Here is a 16,735-nt window from a genome sequence, read left to right on the forward strand (position 1 = left end):
GGACGAGGTGCAGTGGGCACGGGACCTGGCTTGGGAAAAGGACACCGATCAGCAAAAGATTTGGACAAGGTGATGGTGGTAAGCTCTGACGAGGAGCCTGTAGACGCGTCGGCGGTGCGACCAGTGGCGCGCCAGCCACTAGCGTCCAACGGTGAGAAGGGAAGAGCAACCAGAAGGAGCCCGCGTACAACGAGCGGAAGTGAGATGGAGACGGAGGAGACGCGCTCCGCCCTCTTCGCCGGTACGCCGACGAGCCTGGCGCCTCTCCGGAAGCGGCCAGCGACAAGAAGACAACCAGGCGGAAGTTCGTCTGGCGGAAGTGACAAGGCTTCCTTCGCTACTGCAGTGAAGAGAGGACGGGCAGTTGAGGAAGGCGAATCGAACTCGGAGGAGGAAAACGTGGCGAGGTCGACGCGTCGGGTCGAGGTGGCCCTTTCCTCGGTTAAGACGCTGCCAGCCTCGTGCCTCGCGAAAGAGATGGAGAGGGCCCTGAGCGTCATAGTCGACGTGGCCCTCAAATCCAAGAATCTGAAGGGCGGATGCGTCAGGGCATTGAAGACGTCGGCGGCACTCCTGGGGGAGGCAAAAGAGATTCTCCTGCAGCGGACCAGCGGCGAGGAGAATGAGATTCTCCGAGCCCGGCTAGAGGAAGAAAGGAAGAAGAGCTCGCTGCTGGAGAAGGAGCTGGGGCTCCTGAGAGAGGGGCAGGCCCGCTTGCGGGCAGACATGGACCTGCTCGCCACTGCCCCGAAACCAGCACGAGACGAGAAGAGCGAGGAGGAGCTTCGCGGGTCCCTCATGAGGGACCTAGGTGCCATGATGGACGCGAAGCTCCAGGGGATCGCAGACCGGCTGCTCCCCGAAAAGCGCCTGAGGCCGCCCCTAGCGGCGGACAAGAGGCCACCCCCAGCGCCTGCGTCGGCTGCTGTGGCTGAGCCGGCAGGTAGAGTGGCGAGCAGGAAAAAGAACGGTGCCACAAGAGAACAGGAGAAGACGGCGAGACCTCTACCCCCGCCGCCTCCATCCATGGACAAGACATGGACGGAGGTGGTTAAGAAGAAGGGCAAGAAGAAGACCGGCCCGCCAGTAGCCCCACCCCAAGAGGGCCGAAGGCGAAGAAGCCGGCCAAGGAGAAGAAGAAGGCAAAGAAGAAGAAGAAGAGGAGCCTCAAGAGCGTGAAGAATCCTGCGGTGGTAATTACGCTGCCGCGGGATTCAGAAAGGACGTACGAGGACGTCCTCAAAACGGCGCGGGCGGGACTCAACCTGGCAGAGCTAGGACTGCCGATGGGTCTCGTCTGCAAGAAGATGGTGACGGGAGCCCGCATGTTCGAGCTGCCGGAGAGCGCGGAGGAGGCGAAAGCCGACCTCCTGGCGCAAAAACTCCGGGAGCTCGTCCCTGAGGTGAAAGTCGCCAGACCGGTGAAAAGCGGGGAACTGCGAATCACCGGTTTGGACGACTCCGTCACTAAGGAGGACGTCCTCGCTGCGGTCGCTCGGCAGGGCAATTGCTCTGTCGAGCAAATACGGGTAGGGCCGATCCGCTCCCGCGGGTCCTTCAGCACCGGGGCCGCTTGGGTGAGGTGCCCAGTGGAGGTTGCCAAGTGCCTGGCCGAAGCCGGCCGCCTTTTGGTCGGCTGGAGCTCGGCACGGGTGACACCGCTGGAGCCACGCCCTATGCGGTGCTACCGGTGCCTGGAGGTGGGACATGCGGGCCTCAGATGTCCGTCCAAAACCGACCGCAGCCGTCTGTGCTTCCGTTGCGGCGGTGAAGGACACATCGCTGAGGCCTGCACGTCGGATGCGAAGTGTCCGATCTGTGCGGAGGCGGGAGTCGCCTCCAACCACATGGTGGGGGCAAACAGTGCCACCCACCGAAGCGTAGGAAGGGTAAGGGACCCGGAAAATCCTCGGTCCCCCCGCCCTCTAAATCTGCCGCGCTGGAGGTGCCCATGGAAGTGTAATGGCTTGCACAACCATAAGGTTCCTCCAGGCGAACCTGAACCATTCCCCTGGACCGCAAGACCTTTGCTTGCAGTCCATGGTGGAGTGGTCCATCGATGTGGCAGTTCTCTGCGAGCCGTATTACGTGCCCGATCGCTCGAATTGGGTATGTGATGCGGAGCAGTCTGTGGCGGTAGTCATCTCACCGGGTGCGCGCTCCTCTTCTCCTCTCTCTGTCATCAGAAGGGGAGAAGGGTATGTCGTGGCTCAGTGGGGCGACTTCATACTTGTGGGCGTCTACTTCGCTCCGAGGAAGCCCGTCGTGGAGATCGAAAGACTCCTCGACGAGGTCGGGGCTGAGGTCAGACGTGCGTCGCCGAGACAAGCAATTGTCCTCGGTGACTTTAATGCCCACAGTACGGTGTGGCAATCGCCCGCTACGGACCCTCGCGGGGAGGTGGTGGAGGAGTGGGCTGCAGCGGCTGGCCTATCCCTCCTCAACCGGGGCAGTGCAGTCACGTGCGTACGACCGCAGGGCGAATCCATAGTGGACCTTTCGTTCGCTGCTCCTGCGGTTGCAACGCGTGTACGTGACTGGCGAGTCCTGGATGAGTTTGAGACGCTGTCGGACCACTTCTTCATCAGGTTCGAGTTGGCCCCACAGGATGGCTCTTCGTTCCGCCGCCGACCCGTCGGGAACGCTTCGGCGTTCCCACGGTGGTCCCTGACCGAGCTCGACAGGGACATGGCGGTGGAGGCGTCGATCGTCCAAGCTTGGACGATGCGAGTGGAGCAGCCCGTTTCGGTGGATGGGGAGGCGCGCAAATTTCGCCACAGCCTGTGGCGGATTTGCGATGCTGCGATGCCTCGCGTCGCGCAAAGCTCCCCCAGACGCCAGGTGTACTGGTGGACGTCAGAGATCGCGCAGCTGCGTGCGGCTTGCGCGGTGGCGAGACGCCAGTATATCCGACAACGGAGGCGGCACCCTCGTAACGAAGCCGTCGAATGTCGGTTTCGTGACGCCTTCAACGGAGCGAAGAGCGGGCTTCAGCTCGCAATCTGCAGGTCGAAGGAGTCGGCTCGCGAGGAGTTGCTTGCGCGTCTGGACAATGACCCGTGGGGGCGTCCGTATCTCGGTGCCCGGAATAAGATCCGGGCCCAGATGGCCCCGGTCACGGAGAGTCTGGAGCCGGAGCTTCTGCGAAGCGTCGTGAGTGCCTTATTCCCTGCGGAGACGGCGCACTCGATGCTAGCGGAGGCTGGCACTTCACGCGGGCCGGACCGGGTGGAATTTATTCCGCCCGTCTCTCTGGAGGAACTCGAGGAGTCTCTGCGGCCTCTCAAAGCCAAGAAAACCGCCCCTGGGCCGGACGGCGTCCCCGGACGTGTCCTGGCCCTGGCTCTGGGCGAGTTGGCCGAGTGGTTCGTGGAGATCCTCAACGAGTGTTTGAGATCGGGTCGCTTTCCATCGTGTTGGAAAGAAGGGCGACTCGTTCTCCTCCAGAAAGAAGGTCGACCTGCAGACTCGCCATCTGCATACCGTCCCATAGTGCTGCTAGACGACGCGGGGAAGCTCTTCGAGCGTATCCTAGCTACCCGTGTCGTCGCACACTTAAGCAGCAACGGACCCGACCTGGCCGAGTGCCAGTATGGTTTTCGGGGTGGCCGGTCTACGATCGATGCCATCTCGAAGCTGAGGGAACTCGCCGATGATGCCGTTTCGGGGGGTGGGGTGATGTTGGCGGTGTCCCTGGACATCTCCAACGCATTCAACACCCTTCCGTTCGGTGTCATTGAAGAAGCCCTCAGATACCATGGTTTGCCACTTTACATCCGGCAGACCATCGGGTCCTATCTCCGCGAACGAGAGATCTCGTTCGTGGGGAGAGACGGTAGGGTCCATCGCCACGAGGTGCGCTGCGGGGTTCCGCAGGGGTCAGTCCTCGGGCCGCTCCTGTGGAACTTGGGGTACGACTTCGTACTTCGCGGCGCCCTCCAGACCGGGCTGAGCGTCGTCTGCTATGCGGAAGACACGCTCGTCGGGGCCCAAGGCGTGGACCTGGCAGAGGCGACGTTGCGAGCTGAAGCGGGAGCCGCCTCGATAGTACGGCACATCGAGATGCTCGGGCTGAGGGTGGGTCTCGACAAAACCGAGGCCCTCCTGTTCCACGGCCCTCGAGCACGACCACCGCCGGGCGCCAGCATCAACATCTGCGGCGTCCGCGTCGAGCTCAGTCCCCGGATGAAATATCTGGGGCTGACTCTGGACGGTAGGTGGAACTTCCGGGACCACTTTCGCGGTCTCGTCCCGAAATTACTCGGGACGGCGAACGCTCTCGGAAGGCTTCTGCCTAATCTCGGTGGTCCAAGCGCGACATGCCGGCGCTTGTACACCGGCGTGTTGCGTTCGATGGCGCTGTACGGAGCACCAGTGTGGGCCGGTGCCCTCTCGAGGCCGAACGTGGCGTCGCTGCACAGAGCGCAGCGCGTCATGGCTTTGAGAGTGGTGCGTGGATACCGCACGGTCTCCCACGAGGCGGCTTGCGTGCTCGCTGGGACGCCTCCCTGGGACTTGGTCGCCCAAGTTCTGGCGGAGGTGCACCAGTGGCGCGCACGAGCTCGATCCCAGGGTGTGAATCCGCCCTGGGATCCGGTGGATGGTTGGCGACGCTCCGCACAAGAGGAGCTACTCCGTCGATGGAGGCGGCGGCTCTCCGAGCCAGTGGCCGGGTTGCGCACTGTGGAGGCGATTCGACCGCTCCTTAAGGAGTGGGTGGATCGCCGACACGGTTCCTTGACCTTCCGGCTGGTGCAGATCCTCTCGGGGCACGGTAGCTTCGGGCGGTATCTGTGCTACATAGTCGGAAGAGAGCCGACGGCGGCGTGTCACCATTGCAGTTGCGTGGATGATACGCCCGACCATACATTAGCGGAGTGCCCTTCGTGGGAAGCGGAACGTCGCCAACTAATCACCGAAGTTGGCGCGGACCTTTCGCTGCCGGCCGTAGTCAAGGCTATGGTAGGTAGTGAGAGGGCCTGGGCGGCGGTGGTCTCTTTCTGTGAGGTTGTCATCTCGCGGAAGGAGACTGCCGAAAGGGGGAGGGAAGATGATCCCTCCTCGGCGCCGATGCGCCGACGTAGGCTGGGTCGTAGGCAGCGGGCTTATGCCCGCCGAATGCCTCCCCAGTGAGAGGAGCCTGCGGGTGTCGGAGGGGTAATCCGATGCCCGATGATCCAGGCAAATGGAGAGCTGCAGGCCTTACGTTCTGGCAGGCAGTTCTTGGAGAAGGAAGGGGGGTGTGGGTGGGGCCCACCTCTCCTACCGAAGGCGGAGTCCCCTTTTAGGGGCTCGTGCGTAGTGAACGGATGAATGGCAGGCCGTCCCCGTTACACTAGCTTACGCACTGCGCCGAGAACGTCGAGGTGGTTTTAGTGGGTAAAAATCCCACATACCCCGACCGGGTTCCCCCTCGGTCGGAAGTCTTTCAGAAGATTTCCCCTCGTTACCAAAAAAAAAAAAAAAAAGGCGTTTAACGCGCTTTAGATATGGCCCCTCTAAATCTACACTCGAGTCGCAAGTCCCAGGCTCTGTGGAAGCTCTTCTCCCTGAAAGCGATGAATCCAGCACCCGTTCGGTATATCCATTGAATGCTAAGAAGTTTCGTCTTTTATGTCTTGACATAGCTCTCGATCTTTGTTCACTAAGGTACTAAGCCAACAATACAAAAAATATCTTTAAAAAGTACGAAATCTGAGAATAACAGTTGACTATTAGTTAACAGTTACTATCGATAGATACCAGAATGATTGGTTTTATATTTTAATGTTTCTTTATATAAATTACTAGCTTTTATCTGCGACTCCGTCTGCGTAAGGAAACAATAAGAAACAATGAAAAACCTTAAGCTCCGTATGCGCCCTGCCTCCCACTCGCGCGTTATAATTTCGGGATGGGGATACCTGATCTTGATAAAAAGTACCCTAATGTACTCCTTATTACATCAGCTACCTGCCAATAAGGTCCCGTAAAAATTGGTCCAGCCATTTCGGAGATGAGCCGGAACAAACAGACAGACAGATTGACAAAAATTGTAAAAAATGTTATTTTTTTGTATGTACCATATACATATTCATATACATGTTGTAAAAAACGGTTATTTCAATATTAAAAACAGACACGTCACTTCAATAGTTAAGTGAAAGGTTTTAAATACACACAGTAAACTACGTAGTTATGAAAGTTACGTTAGCTACCAACGGAAGGCCGAAGAAAAAATCAGAAACTACTTTAAACTAATTTTATTAAAAAAAAAATCTTACAATAGAACTTAATGTACGAGCTACTCCATGAAACCTTCTGCAATGTCTAATGGTTGGTGAAATTATCAAACCATATTTATATAATTATAAAATTCCTATCAATGGAAATCATTGTTCGGTTTAAATTCTACATCATTGAACATACACGAGAAACAAGAACTTCATTCCAGAGTGACTGTTACTTAATAAATGAATAGTTACTTATCCACGGTAGCCCTTGTCCGCTATTTCTATGAGAACTTGTTTATATAACTGGATATAAAACATCTCATTATTCACTAAACACATTTTAATTAATCTACTTTAACAAGTCTATCCCTTATGATCCGTCTATAGTTCCTCATGCTCATTCTACTAATTGATAAATCTCATTCAGCCGGTACACCATCGTAAGCAGCCACATAGCGCAGCGAAGTGCAGTACAATAAATACCGTAGGCCGTAAGGTATAGTGTAACAGGGTATTATTAACCTCACCTAGGGTGAGGCTTCAAAAAGTAGAGTTAGACTCATTTGAGTGTTCCCCTCCACGGAAATCTTTAGTAAAAGGCGAAAGATTTATACGTTATGAAGGGAAACCAGAGTACCGTAGCCGCGTCTGACGCGCGTAGTCATCGAAGAGAGAAAAATTTTATCACCGCGATGCAGAATACGACCAGTTTACTTACAGAGACATCTAGTGGATGACTGTAGCGACAACAGATGTAGAGTATGACAATATAACTTACATGCATGTGTTGATTGAAATCATCTGGAACTACCTACGACCAGACAAAATGTAGAGTTTACATGGTAATTTTTTATAATTCAATAATATTTATAGTCTCACACTCGTCATCGAACTATGAAACACAGAAAACATGTAGTAAAGCGAGTATTCTTTTTTTAGTTTTACTATTTTATATATTTGACGTTTAAAAAAATATCTGTAAAAGTTTTTTAAATCCGAAATATTGTGATTAATATTGCTCTGTATTACATTTGAAGTTTTTATTGAAGGTTTTAAAGAATAATAATAATCTTTGTGGTAACTGGTTCCTAGAATAACCTTAAATATACATAAGTAGAAGTTGAGTATTTTAGAATTAAAATAATATCGTATGTCGAACTAAACTGCGTGACTACTCCTTTCATATTCATTCAAGTCCGGCAAAAAAATGTGTCTAATGGAAATCACTAATAACGTAAGGGACTCTACATCGGCGGCGCCCTTTACAAAGCGCCACTAGATGTCGCTACGAAATCCGTTGCCTTCGTGTACATTGCGGTAGTAAAATTTCTGCTCTCTGAATGACGCTCGGTCGTAGGCAGTGTGTGAGTATCGCTTCTCGGCCTTTTGGCTAAGATCAAAGTGTAGTATCTGTTCTTTTCAGCTTAATATCTGAAAGTTCCCGCATGTCGGGACCAGTATATTAAACTGATTTTTGTAAACCGACGGGATGTTCGGGGCTCGCTCCACTCCCGTCACGGGTCGGCCCGGCATTGCAGTGCCGCCGGGATCGGCCCACACATAATACTTTATTAACAATCTTTCTATAATACAACCTATTGGTTGCATTATGTCGAATATTTAAATATGAACTTATATCTCGAACTTCGTCACATGTGCTTTCTGGATATAGTATATAGTATTATACACACAGAGAAACTGGGAAGTAGCCTGTAAATTACATTTCTTCTATGCAGGAGAGGACCTAAATTCTAAGAGGACTCTATGGTGATTCAAAGTACAATTATATATTTTAATTTTTTTAATGTTAATCAACAATTACACCCTTATATTTTGTACATTATTCATATGTTATGCTACGTTCCGTGTTCCAATAATACTAAGACGATTATTTTGAAAATATCAATGAAAGAGAAATAAGGGAATTAATAAAAAAAAAAACACGAAATATAATATGTATGTACATATATATCATCATCATCATCAGTCTATAGGAGCCCACTGCTGAGCAAAGGCCTCTTCTCACACGGAGAAGGTTAGAGCATTAATCACCACGGTTGCTCAAGATGGGTTGGTGATTTCAATCTTATAATTCGAAATTATAAGATATATATACTAGGTACTTAATTAATATTAGATGTAGAAAAGAAGAGTAAACAGGATTTGTTCTGTATTGTGTATATATAATTCGTTATTTAAAATAACGAGAAGTAAAAAAGCCAACATCACGCGGTGTTCCCAGGCGGTCACCCATCCAAGTACTGACCGCGCCCGACGTTGCTTAACTTCGGTGATCGGACGAGAACCGGTGTATTCAACGTGGTATGGACGTTGGCAACCAATTTATTGAAAATTTGTAACATATTAATTTTTACCACCTATTTAAACATGATTTTATTACACTTAGCTTTATCCGTGACTTTATCTTTGCAGTACTGTTATTATTTATTATAATAACTTTTGATAAAAGCCTTCTAAAATAATAACACAATATTTTATTCTAAATCACTGGTTATTGTAAAGTTACACAAAATAATGTATAAATTAAACTAAACAATTATACTTACAAACACAAAAAGTCATAATTGCTAATAATTCCTTTCAATAATTTAAAATTACAAATCACAAGTTTTAGTAACAAGATTAAATTTGTAAATATTACATATTTAGTTTTACACCGTATTTGAACATTTCCATACTAAAGCTATACTAGCTTCACCCGTGAATTGTCGTTGTGGATCAGTTATTATTTATTGTAATAAGTTTGAATAAAACCTTCTAAACTAAACATATAAAGTCATACCTTCTTATATCAGCTCTCTGCTCGTGAGGGCATCCCTTCAGATAACTCGCATCCTCCATTCGCATTATTATGGTTCTAATAGTATAGCAGATGAGTCTCAATTTTAAAACGTTAAGGAAACAATTGAATATTCACAGCACGCAAATAATAACTTATCTTCGTCAATATTATAATGCATGTTGTAAGTTGTAACTACAACTATATTTTATTCTAAATCACTTTTTATTGCAAATTTACTTACACGAAATAATATATAAAGCAAAAACAAACAATTACTTTTTCAAACACAAAAAGTAGTAGTTCTTTATTACTTTAAAAAAATATTAAAATTTACAAATTATTAGTTAAAGTAATAAAATTAAATTAGTATTTTTTTTAATTAACACTTAATTGGGTGGACTCGAAGGATTTTCTCAACAAATTATTGAGGTTTAAAATGATATGTTTAAATGGTGCGTTACGGAATAAGTGAACCTCTTTAATGAGTAAATTTAACTTAACCGAGTGTTGGAACGCTGTCCAACAATATTACAGTCGTAAAACACTTGTTAACAAGGATGAACTCATTATCCGTATTACAATAACTGATAACGGTCTCCTGACGAGTAAGGTAAGTACTAATATATTTGGTTGATTTTCATTTTAATTGTTGCATAATGATTAAATTAAACATTAAACATTAAACATTTTTTTTTAATTTTTAGTTTATGGAACCGAAAAAATGGCAAGAGTAGGTTGTATAGGTTAGGATTTTTAACTGCTTGGAACTTATTCACTGAAGGTCTTATAATATTTTGGCTCCTTTATAATTCCTCCTTTTCAAATAATTTTTAACTCTTATATTATAACCTCATCAAAATAAGGCACATATGCTAAGAGGAGAAAAGGGAAAACATAAGTTCTTTATGGCAATAAATAATAGTATACAGAATGCTTAAACTTTACGTTAAGTTTACTTTATTAAAGTATAAGACAATGAACAAAGCTTTAAAAACAATGCTTGACTGATATGCTAAAATTATTTATATTTGAATTACAACAACATTTTTGTTAACATACACAAAATAACTTATCGATAAATAAAGGATCTTTCATATGGAAAGTATTTTTAATGTAATATAAGTATTATTATTTATAGATATGGTTTCAAACCATTCAAGTGAATATTGTCATACACCTCTCAGCAGTCGTATTTAATCGAGTGTCGATCCTTAGGTCGTAGGACAGTTATTTTATTTTTTGTTCATGTGTGATGTACCTTATAAGTTATATACATAATGTGTTATTCCTACTCATCTGCAAGTTTCCAAACCCAGTCAGCGAAGAGACCTGAGGGAAGCAACGTCTCTTTTATAGGACACATGAAGATCCTTTGGGGTCGTTTGTATCAAGCGACCAGGTGGTTGCTATATCTACTATTAGTTATAACAAATAGTGTCCCAAAGAATCCGAGAATAATATTAATCTTAAGAACGACTTTTCTTCTTAGATTGTTTTAAAAGTAAATACTTATTCTCCCTTGCTGAATTTGAAATATATTAAAGTATGCGAATTAATTCATTCGAGGTATTATTATAAAAGTAGTTAAACTTTAAAAAAGACTCGATGAAAAAGAGGTTCGTTAGTCTCTAAAATAAAATTCCCGTTCCGAAGAGTCATTAGACCTCTGTCCCAACTTGGCTGTTATCTGTAGCTCCATAAATACGCGGAGCGTCACGAGCCAGCCGCTGTCGTGAAATCTAATTACCAGCTACCACTATGAGGAATAATCTCATAACATGCTTGCTTATTGTATACAGCTGATAAACTGAGTTAAAGCAAAATATTGAATCTTATGAAATTTGATATAACAGCAACAGTAGAATTTGACTAAACATCCTGCGTTAAGATGCTGAACATATTGCGTTGTCTATTAATATATGAAATAGTGAAATAATTATATTAAAAAGTCTAACGCTATTATTAGTTTTTTTTTATTAAAACAACAAACAAACTTTTTATTTAATAAAAAACGGACATAATTGACAAAACTAGCGAGGTGACGACGGCGACCGTGGATCATAGGAACTAATTTCATTTTACAGGACTTGTTACAACGAATACTGTGCACACGCGTTTTACACAAAACCTATAAATAAATAATACAGAAATATTGTGGAACATAACACTATTATATCATCTCATATGGTTATTTGCTTTACATATAAGATACGACATTCGATACAACAGAATTAAATCTATTCAACTGTTTGTAATTACTTGCTAACTAAATTAAATCTCATTTCCGTGTTTGCACACTCTTTACTATACCATATCAATACCAAGCGGTCACAACATAGTGTACTTTTCTTTTATTTACAGTCACATTAAAAGACCAAGCTTAAATACGACAATCATTAAAAGCAAAAACACAAAACGAAACAGTTTAGACGCAACTCTTTTGTATTTTACGTGAAAGGAAATGGAATAGTGAAAGCAGTCTCATGTCATTTTGCCAATAAAATACTGTTCTGTGCTTGAAATGTACAAACAAAATGAAGATTAGTCGCTCATACGATATAATACATAAAGGCATCTGAACTATTACTTACATTATGGCTTAACACACAATAGATTAAACCTCTATTGAGTTGGAGGACTTCATTACTGTTACAATACAAAGACTTCCCGCGGACGAAATTAGTCTGTTTGAAAGGATCTCAGATGAGGTTATATTATTCATTATTCATAATATGAAAGCCTTATTCTATGTGCATATTTCGATGTAAACATTTTAGGTTTTAGTTCAGTAAGTCGCGTTAATATTGCAGTCTACATTGTATCCGCATTTTTTACTTCTTCATTAAACTTTGAATTCAGATTGTTTTTCTGTGCCATTGTCAGAACTTAAATAACCAATAAAATTAATAAGAAACTTTAAAATAGAAGTAAAGAAATAATAATTGTAATGGTACTCTTTGAAGATATTTATTCTCAAAATCTTGTGCGGAGGGTGATGCCATTTAACCTAATTTCTTTATCACTATTAAGAAATATTACGATTGATAAATAAGTTTGTAACAAAAGTGACAATTTGACTAATATTGATTAATAATACGGGAATTAATGTCGTAATTAATTAAAAGCGCAATAAAGTCCCTGATCAAAGTAAGGGTCACCATAGCTCAAGTAATGATGAACAAAGTGTCTGAAACGTCACGTTTACGAAGGTTTGAATCCTGGTACATGTAGAGTCAGTGATTTCTTATCTGTATGTTATTTACTGGTATTTCAATTCAAACAATATTTTCTTTAAGCTGGACACATTGAGATGCACGAAACTAGCTTGGCCCCTTGGTTATAATAATATCAGTGCAATAGTTTCCCAAACATCTTTAGTTACACAATAAAAATTTGTACTTATCAATGAAATAAAATATCTTCTCATTTATAAAAAAAGATTGTAATTAAATCCCTCACGAAGTTTCCCCTTCATGTTGCGTCTATAGAGCCTCAATCATTATACCGACTGAAACAAATTGTTAACCAAGTAATGACCTTTTAATATAAGAATAACGTTTGAATCCGATGAATTAGGATATCAAAACAGAAGTATTTTAAAATAATAAATTAACATTTCGAATAATTCACATCTCTGGACTTGGACTGAGAAGTTCTGGAATCCAGGAAACAGAACGACAAACTCATCAGCGACAGATGTACGAGGTACTTCATGGATGGACTGTTCACGGCCACGGTCTCTCTAAAATCCACTCTCAACATAAATTTTATTATACCCTGATACGTAATAATAGATAATATTTAAAAAAGCTTAAGCAATGAACAATACATATAAATCTCAATTAAATTATGAATTAGAGGCTGTTATTAACCTCACCTAGGGTGAGGCTTCAAAAAGTAGAGTTAGACTCATTTGAGTGTTCCCCTCCACGGAAATCTTTAGTAAAAGGCGAAAGATTTATACGTTTTGAAGGGAAACCAGAGTACCGTAGCCGCGTCTGACGCACGGAGTCATCGAAGAGAGAAAAATTTTATCACCGCGATGCAGAATACGACATTTTTACTTACAGAGACATCTAGTGGATGACTGTAGCGACAACAGATGTAGAGTATGACAATATAACTAACATGCATTTGTTGATAAAAATCCCCAAGAGACACATATTACGAGACCATATGTAGAGTTTACATGGTATTTTTTTTTACATTTTAATAATATTTAGTCTCACTCTCACACAGAAAACCAAGATACATGTGTAGCACAGACAGTATTTTTTTTAAGTTTTTCTATTTTTTTTGACATTTCAATAAAATATCTATTACTTTCCTAAACCCGGGAATATTATAATTAATATTCAATTGTTGTGCTTACTTACATTTATGGTTTAAAAAAACAATGTTCTTTGTGGTAACTGGTTCCAAGGCTAACTTAAATATAAGTAGAATTTGAGTATTTTAGAATTAAAATGATATCGTATGTGGAACTAAACTGCATGACTACTCCTTTCATATTCATTCGAGTCCCGCAAAAAATGTGTCTATCACAAATCACTAATAACGTTAGGGACTCTACATCGACGGCGTCCTTTACAAAGCGCCACTAGATGTCGCTACGAAATCCGTTGCCTTCGTGTACATTACGGTAGTAAAATTTCTGCTCTCTGAATGACGCTCGGTCGTAGTCAGGTTCAGGGCATCGCTTCTCGGCCTTTTGGCTAAGATCAAAGTGTAGTATCTGTTCTTTTCAGCTTAATATCTGAAAGTTCCCGCATGTCGGGACCAGTATATTAAACTGATTTTTGTAAACCGACGGGATGTTCGGGGCTCGCTCCACTCCCGTCACGGGTCGGCCCGGCATTGCAGTGCCGCCGGGATCGGCCCACATATAATACCTTATTAACAATCTCTCTATAATACAACCTATTATTGGTTGCATCATGTTGAATACTTTAATATGAACCTTTATCTCGTACATCGTCACATCGTCACATGTGCTTTCTGGACACATAGTATTATATACACAGAGAAACCTGGAAGTAGCCTGTAAATTACATTTCTTCTATGCAGGCGATGACCTAAATTCTAAGAGGACTCTATGGTGATTCAAAGTACGATTATATATTTTAATGTTAATGAATAGTTAAATAATTATTATGTCTGATTTTCATATTTAATACAAAAATATTACTAGTTTCCGTGGTCGATTAATAAGAAGACGATTATTTTGAAAATAGTAATGACAGAGAAGTAAGGGAATTGTAATAAAAACCCTTAATATATATATACATATATATACAATATCCTGTCAATGTCAGATGTAGAAGAGAGAGTAAACAGGATTTGTCGTGTATTGTGTATATATAATTCGTTGTTAAAAAAAGAGAAGTAAAAAAGCCAACATCACGCGGTGTTCCCAGGCGGTCACCCATCCAAGTACTGACCGCGCCCGACGTTGCTTAACTTCGGTGATCGGACGATTAACTTCGGTGATCGGACGAGAACCGGTGTATTCAACGTGGTATGGACGTTGGCAAACAACAGCCCATACCTCATAATTGGTATATAATTTTGACACACCAATGTTTGAAAGAAAAAGTACTTATATATGTATGTATATTATTCTCCTATTTATTACAAGAACTATGTTCTTAGGCACATGATGTTATCACAATAGATAATCTAATTATTTTATAAATTGCTTATCCCGAATTCATTTTGAATATTTTAAGAGAATAAGCTTTCTAAACGTAAAGACTGTTCTAAAAATTAAATCTGGCAACGTCACGAAAAAGGCTTAGGTATTGGAGGTTGAAGGTTTCTTAGCTGTAGAACAATGAGATCGTACACTCACAACCCATATTTTCTATATATTCAGTGTAAGCCGAATGTTACATTATTAATACTTTGATGTAGGAATTGTTAATAGGTACTGACGAATATTAATAATAACATAAGTGTAGTGTTTTTAATAGTCGATCCTAAAAAATGTTTTTTGGAGGTTTTGTCAAGAGTGTTCTTATAGTACAAATGTCGGACCGTATTTTGCAATTTTGTTGTTTTTAATTGCAATCACCCTGGTAACATTTTTATTATATATGGTAATTATTCTAACATTTTCAAACAGCCTCATTATTATTTCTGTTAGCGTCACCTTTAGAAGGTGATGAATAGTCAGTAATAACTATTCCTAATTCTCATACTTACCTTTATGATAAAAAATGTTAATATTTGTGAAGTTGTACGGGTGTAGGGAAGAATGGAAATATGTTCTTTCACGTCATAAATTTTGCATTAATGAAACAATGATTATTTCCTCTTTAATTAAATATTGTAGATATAACTTTTTGAACACAAACACATATGTATATATTTTTATAAATAAAGTTGTAATAATAAATTTTTTTGTATTTTTAAAGCACGATACTAATGCAGGACTATCTCTACACCCAGGCTTTCCTTTACAAAACTGCCAATGTCATTGACTCATTGCATTAATCAAATATAGAACTAAAATTTAAGCAAATAATGTTACGACTTTGTGAATATTATATACACTTATTTAAGTCTAAATGTATAAACAAAAAATAATCTTTGAATCTGATCAATCTAAATTAATGAATTCCATACTTATGACGTCAATACTAATATCAATGTGTGAAGATTTGTGTTTATTAAAACTGGAAACGCTGAGTGTAAGCATACTATTCTTAATTGCTGGCTAATAGTATTTGAAACCTCCCTTGTATCAGAGGTGGTTGCTAGTTGTTCTCTTAGTATGCAGATCGCTGGCTCGTTGCTCCTGACAATGTCACCTACACTGTTATAAAGGTTAGATTTCTGTTAAATGCAGTTTGTAAAACACTTTCTTTTAGAGTAAAGTAAACTATATATTGCCACCTTCATATAACTCCTGTTTAAACCTAACTGTACCAAATTTTAACTTGTAAACTCTTTCAAGAGCTCTCCTCAGAATCTATTTCTTCTATAAAATTATATCAAAATATAAAACTATTTACTATTCGATTGTGTCTGGTATCTGAATGTATTTCGAGTAGTGTAATGTAATCAAGAAGACTTAAAATGTTTGATTTAATCGGTTTTTTTGTAATGTATAAAAAATAATAATTTGAATATAAAACCGAAACGATATAAAATATATTTTTTATATACAAATACAATAACGAAATATATATATTAATTACGTTGTCTAACTGTCTGTTGGTTTAGTTTAACATTGAAAACTTAGTTTTATCGTGATAAGTTATATGTGAGGAAAACTTAAAAACCGACACATTTCAATTATATTAACAATTTCAATAAACAATCCATCCTTAATTTTAAAAAGGTATGAAAAATATTAAACTTAGATAGAGAAGAAGAAAATGTTTTATTCTTTATTAATATATATAGTGATATAATATTTATAATTAGTAATCGAGGCCTAAAAGCTGATTTAACATTAAGGTGTCAGGAAATGTATGAACGTCTTTAATGAGTTGATTGAGTATAACCGAGTGTTATATCTTAATCCTTTATACAACAGCTAAATACTCAGTAACGAGGATAAACACAATAACAGCACTACTTTAAATGAGACCAGATACATTATAGGCCATTTCTTTATATAATATTATATATACGAACATAGAGAACGATTATCACATCTACCTTCTCATTAATTTGCTGTGTACCTAATGAAATTATATTATTATATAATACT

General features: G+C 41.9%; 5 non-coding genes and 1 pseudogene across 5 annotated transcripts; 2 read left to right on the forward strand and 4 right to left on the reverse strand.

Annotated features, from left to right (window-relative positions):
- Positions 1–6,732: 6,732 nt before the first annotated feature.
- Positions 6,733–6,849, reverse strand: LOC133318919 (U5 spliceosomal RNA). Its single transcript, XR_009752652.1, has one exon. It is a non-coding gene; the product is annotated as a U5 spliceosomal RNA (small nuclear RNA).
- Positions 6,850–7,582: 733 nt separating this feature from the next.
- LOC133318914 (U2 spliceosomal RNA) lies at positions 7,583–7,775 on the forward strand. Its single transcript, XR_009752647.1, has one exon. It is a non-coding gene; the product is annotated as a U2 spliceosomal RNA (small nuclear RNA).
- Positions 7,776–8,429: 654 nt separating this feature from the next.
- Positions 8,430–8,548, reverse strand: LOC133318903 (5S ribosomal RNA). Its single transcript, XR_009752636.1, has one exon. It is a non-coding gene; the product is annotated as a 5S ribosomal RNA (ribosomal RNA).
- A 4,337-nt stretch (positions 8,549–12,885) lies between these two features.
- LOC116777256 (U5 spliceosomal RNA) lies at positions 12,886–13,002 on the reverse strand. Its single transcript, XR_004354038.2, has one exon. It is a non-coding gene; the product is annotated as a U5 spliceosomal RNA (small nuclear RNA).
- Positions 13,003–13,710: 708 nt separating this feature from the next.
- On the forward strand, positions 13,711–13,903 carry LOC116777159 (U2 spliceosomal RNA). The gene has a single exon (XR_004354015.2). It is a non-coding gene; the product is annotated as a U2 spliceosomal RNA (small nuclear RNA).
- A 504-nt stretch (positions 13,904–14,407) lies between these two features.
- On the reverse strand, positions 14,408–14,547 carry LOC133318910 (5S ribosomal RNA; annotated as a pseudogene).
- Between the last annotated feature and the right edge of the window lie 2,188 nt (positions 14,548–16,735).

The sequence above is a fragment of the Danaus plexippus genome, chromosome 8 (genome assembly GCF_018135715.1).
Source record: "Danaus plexippus chromosome 8, MEX_DaPlex, whole genome shotgun sequence".
Lineage (NCBI taxonomy): Eukaryota > Metazoa > Arthropoda > Insecta > Lepidoptera > Nymphalidae > Danaus > Danaus plexippus.